A 6,000-nucleotide genomic window follows, 5' to 3' on the forward strand; every position below is an offset into this window, starting at 1 on the left:
TATAAGGAAAAAATGAAAGTCAAATCGGTCAAAGAGATTGTGTCTACCACTTATATCTCGAAAAACAAGCAAGTTTAAAAAAAGAATCGCCCCAAAAGATGCTCGAAGAAATATCTACGTCCATTTGAAGTTTCACGAAATGTGACTTTATAGGGTACTTGTGAAAATTTAAACTTTAAACGGACTTAAAACGAGCATCCGATGTCCGGTAGAGCCAAAAAAAATATCCAACCTAATTTTTTTTCGATATCTGCGAGAAAAAATATCACCCGCTGCCATAGGATTTATATTTTTACATTTATCGATTTTTGACCATACATAGGATAAAATAATAAGGAAAAAATGAAAGTCAAATCGGTCAAAGGGATTGGGTCTACCGCATATATCTCGAAAGAATAGTAAGTATAAAAAAGGAATCGCCCAAAAAGATGCTCGAGGAAAAATCTACAGCCATTTGAAGTTTCATGAAATGTGACTTTAAAGGGGTACTAGTGAAAATTTAAACTTCAAAAGGACTTAAAACACACATCTGATGTCCGATAGAGTCAATTTTTTTTCAACCTGATTATTTTTTTGATATCTATGCGAAAAATACCACGCACTACAATAGGACTTTAGTTTTACGTTTATTGGTTTTTGACCAAATATAGGGCAAAATAATAAAATTAAAAAATATAGTCAAATCGATCAAAGGGATTGGGTCTACCGCATATATCTCGAAAATAAGCATGTTTAAAAAAGGAATCGCCCCAAAAGATGCTCGAGGAAAAATCTACGGCCTTTTGAAGTTACATGAAATGTGACTTTAAAGGGGTACTTGTGAAAATTTGAATTTCAAACGGACATAAAACGCGCATCCGAGGTCCGATCGAACCAATTTTTTTCCAACTTGATTAGTTTTTCGATATCTACACGAAAAAAATATCACGCACTTTCATAGGACTTATAGTTTTACGTTTATCAATTTTTGACCATATATAGGGCAAATTATAACGAAAAAACGAAAGTCAAATTGGTCTAAGGAATTGGGTCTATCTCGTCTATCTCAAAAAAACAAGCAAATTTAAAATAATAATCATCCCTAAAAGATGCTCAAGGAAAAATCTACGGCCATTTGAAGTTTCACGAAATGTGACTTTAAAGTGTACTTGTGAAAATTTGAAATTCAAACGGACATAAAACGCGCATCCGATGTCCGATCGAGCAAAAAAAAATATCAACCTTATTATTTTTTTGCCATCTACGCGAAAAAATACCACGCACTGCCATAGGACGTATAGTTTTACGTTTATCGATTTTTGACCATATATAGGGCAAATTTATATGGAAAAAAGGAATGTCAAATCGGTCAAAGGGATTGGGTCTATCGCGTATATCTCAAAAAATAATCAAGTTTAAGAAAAGAATCGCCCCCAAAAGATGATCGAGGAAAAATCTACGGCCATTTGAAGTTTCACGAAATCTGACTTTATTGGGGTATTTGTGAAAATTTGAACTTCAAGCGGACATAAAACGCGCATCCGATGTCAGATCGAGTCAAAAAAATTCCAACCTGATTATTTTTTCGAAATCTACGCGAAAAAACAGCATGCACTGCTGTAGGACTTATATTTTTACATTTATCGATTTTTGACCATATATAGGGCAAAATTATAAGGAAAAAATAAAAGTCAAATCGGTAAAAGAGATTGAGTCTACCGCGTATATCTCAAAAAAATAAGCAAGTTTAAAGGAAGAATGCCACCAAAAGATGCTCGAGGAAAAATCCATGGCTATTTGAAGTTTCACGAAATGCGACTTTAAAGTGGTACTTGTGAAAATTTGAAATTCAAATGGACATAAAACGCGCATCCGATGTCCGATCGAGCCAATTTTTTTCCAAGCTGATTAGTTTTTGGATATATACGTGAAAAAATAACACGCACTGCGATATGACTTATAGTTTTACGTTTATCGATTTTTGACCATATATAGGGCAAAATTATAAGGAAAAAATGAAAGTCCAATCGGTCAAAGGAATTGGGTCTACCGCGTATATATCAAAAAAATAAGCAAGTTTAAAAAAAGAATCGCCCCCAAAAGATGCTCGAGAAAAAATCTACGGCCATTTGAAGTTTCAGGAAATTTGACTTTAAAGAGGTACTTGTGAAAATTTGAACTTCAAACGGACTTAAAACGCGCATCCGATGTCCGATCGAGTCAAGTTTTTTTTTTCAGCCTGATTATTTTTTCTATATCTACGCGAAAAAATACCATGCACTGTCATATGACTTATAGTTTTAAATTTATTGGTTTTTGACCATATATATGACAACATTATAAGGAAAAAATGAAAGTCAAATCGGTCAAATGTATTTGGTCTACCACTTATATCTCAAAAAAAAATAAGCAAGTTTAATAAAAGAATCGCCCCCAAAAGTTGCTCGTGGAAAAATTTACGGTCATTTGAAGTTTCACGAAATGTGACTTTAAAGGGGTACTTGTGAAAATTTGAACTTCAAACGGACATAAAACGCGCATCCGATGTCCGATCAAGCCAATTTTTTCCTAACTGATTAATTTTTTTCGATATCTATGCGAAAAAAACACTACGCACTGCCATAGGACTTATAGTTTTACGTTTATTGATTTTTGACCATATGTAGGGTAAAAATATAAGGAAAAAACGAAAATCAAATCGGTCAAAGGGATTGGGTCTACTATGTATATCTCAAAAAAAATAAGCAAGTTTAAAAAAGAACCGCCCCCAAAAGATGCTCGAGGAAAAATCTACGGCCACTTGAAGTTTCAAGAAATGTGACTTAAAAGGAGTATTACTGTGAAAAATTGAACTTCAAACGGACATAAAACGCGCATCCGATGTCCGATCGAGGTGATTTTTTTTCAACCTGATTATTTTTTTGATATCTACGCGAAAAAATACCACGCATTGCCATAGGACTTATAATTTTACGTTTATTAGTTTTTGACCATACATAGGGCAAAATTATAAGAAAAAACGAAAGTCAAATCGGTCAAAGTATATAGGGCACTAATTTCTCAGTCTGAAAATATTTGAGCTGTTTGTGCATGAATTATTGTTTTCCTTGTGATGTTCTTCTCAAACACTAATTAGGATTCAAGTTTCTGAAGATTTGGGGAATAATAACATTTTAAAGCTTCATATTCTTCCCCTCCTAAGTTATCCGCCAATCTTAATAAGTACTCTGTCAATCTTGACAAAGTTAAAACATTAGTATCATATATCGTATACTACTTCTCCATTTCTGTATTGAAAGTGTTACTACTCCTCACTCCAATTCAATAAGAGTTCTTCCCTATTTATCTTTGATAGTGTATGGGCCCTTCCTTACATCCCTTTTACAGAACCTGTTCCAGAGAAGCATAATGAATTAGGTTTTACAGGCTACAAGACTCTTTTGTCTGTGCCAAAAGTGTCAACTCGAAGTTTCTATTACTTCTGGGCCAGTTGTGGCGACGTTGCATTTAATTAATGACCATCATTTTTTTGTTCCATACAGTATGACTTTAACAGCGATTTTCATAACATAGATGAAGAGCACTATTGTATTTTGAGGCAATAAAACATTTCTTGAACGTCAGTATTTTGAGCCTTATTTGCGTACTAAGCAGATTCAACAATACTGGTCGGGGTATCGAAGTGGATGTCTTGTGCATTCCAACAAGACTGCAACTCATGTTCACTTAACTGAAATAGCCATAACTTTGAGAGTTTTTTTGATCTTGACTCTCAACTGTTTTGACCAACCCTAAAAAATATATATTAATTAACAAGATGAGATGAGTTATATCGCATTGACGTATTGATGATAATTTGGAGAATAAAAGAAAGAAAACATGCCTATCATTGTTTGGTTCAATTTCTTTCCATATGGTTGGTATCTTGAACTTGGACCTTTCATTCCTACTGCAAACCAAAATGACTAAAACAAAATATTTACTTACATCTGAGAATTGATGTTTGAAAATATCTATTAAAAATAGTAATTGGAAAAAAATATATATATAATTTTGAAGTAGAAAAAGGAAAATAAACCTTGTATTTTGTGGAAATTCATTATCCAAGGAACTCAAAATTCATTTAGCTGACCAACCATCAACTTAGACTTGATGGAGTGATTTTGTAATTTCTTACTAGTACTATTTTTGCATCCCATGAAATATATATAATATAATGAATAGTCATCAATGGTAATCGCATAAGTTATTTTCGAAGAATTCTTATCCATGTAACTCTTCGGAGCTTTATTACAAAATTATAATCAATGATGTATAAACACAAATATTGTAGTTCTTAATTTTATATGAAGTTTTCCATTATAGTGAGTACTTGTCATTTTAATTTATGTACATTCCATATTTGGATGATTTTTTTTGTACTAAAATAGGAAAAATAACTAATAATTACTTAGTAGAACTTGACTGGATATGACAAAACTCCAACGAACACCTCTTTGTATGCAGAGTAACATTTTTTCTGAATAAGTGAGAATTCTAAATGATTTTCTGTAAATAATAAACGCCAAAATCACTTAGTAGGATTTGACTAGATATGACAAAAATTCAATCGATACCTATCTGTATTTCAAAATTATGTCGAGTAACTTCTTTTCTCGAATAAGTGATGATAGTAAAATTTGAGTATTTTTTAGAAATATAATTTTTAAATTATACAGATTTGGAAAAAAACTGAATACCATATTAAATTTATTATTTAAAATTTTATATAGCTCATGATAGAAATATCGATGTAACAAAGAAAAAATTATGAGCTCGAAAAAAATTGTGGCGTTAATGTGATTTTTCATGTCATGTGCATTGCCAAATTGATCTGATGACAATGTCATATTTAACTCAATTCTGTAATAAATGGATGTCAACGAGTAATATCTATTTTAACTTTTCACACTCAATAAAACATTTGGGAATAAGTAGCTTAGCTGGCCGATTACCTCAACTTTCACCTTAATTTTTCACACTCAATAAAACACAACGGTCTAATTCTACCTAGCGGAGACTATTGAAAAACTGGAGTCTGATCTTTTTGAGTGTTGAAAGAGCATCTTCCATGCTAATTCTTGCATCAGGTGTCACTACAGTGCAACTCAAAGCTAATTTCATGATAGATGAAAAACACTGCATCGATTTGTTCATCCCCTGGCGTATCAAATTGGAATCCACCACCTTATGAATACCACTCGGAAAAGAATCATTAATCCAACATCGTATATTCATTTCTCCGGTAAATATTTCATCACTTGGTCGCCTTCTTGTGAACATCTCCATTATCACGATGCCAAAACTATAAACATCACAGCTGGTGGAGACTATTCCGTCTTGTCCATATTCTGCAATCGTGGTAAAAGATAATTACAAAAAAGCTTTCTGGTTACGATACCTGGAGCAATATATCCAATGGTTGCTATTGTCCTTGTTTGAACAAAATCCTCCCCTGCACCTAACAATTTTGCAATGCCAAAATCACTGACATGGCAAGCAAGACACTTGGCTTCAAGTCACAATGCACCACTGGATTTGAACACCCATTGTGGAGGTTGCATCACTGTATATAAAATTTACTTTGATGAACACGGTGACTTCCAGAATTCCCAAAAGCTGGTTGAAACTTGACTGATACCATTCAAATATTCTGTCAGTTAAAAACTTCTTACTTTGACACTACTATCAGATTTTTAAATTTCTCCAAGTCGTAATCTATGCGGGAGGTGGGCGGCCCCACGCCCCCCGCGAACCCAAGGCACGCGCGTGCCCCGAGGACGCCCCATGCCCCCCGCGACCCCGCGGCACGCGCGTGCCCCAGGGCTGGCCCCCGTCCCCCGCAACCCCGAGGCACGCGCAGCCTGGGGCTTGCTTCCCCGGGCCGCCCCCCGCGCCCCTGAGGCACGCCCGTCCCCAGGGGCCGCCCTCCGCCCTCCGCCCCCCCGAGGCACGCGCGTCCCCGGGGGCCGCCCCCCACCC

At 35.1% G+C, this 6,000-nt stretch overlaps 1 long non-coding RNA gene across 1 annotated transcript; it reads right to left on the minus strand.

Annotated features, from left to right (window-relative positions):
* Positions 1-4,818: 4,818 nt before the first annotated feature.
* Positions 4,819-5,734, minus strand: LOC138348253 (uncharacterized). Its single transcript, XR_011220559.1, has 2 exons — positions 5,420-5,734; positions 4,819-5,369 (listed from the first exon to the last, which is right to left on the minus strand). It is a non-coding gene; the product is annotated as an uncharacterized lncRNA (long non-coding RNA).
* Between the last annotated feature and the right edge of the window lie 266 nt (positions 5,735-6,000).

The sequence above is a fragment of the Solanum lycopersicum genome, chromosome 4 (genome assembly GCF_036512215.1).
Source record: "Solanum lycopersicum chromosome 4, SLM_r2.1".
Lineage (NCBI taxonomy): Eukaryota > Viridiplantae > Streptophyta > Magnoliopsida > Solanales > Solanaceae > Solanum > Solanum lycopersicum.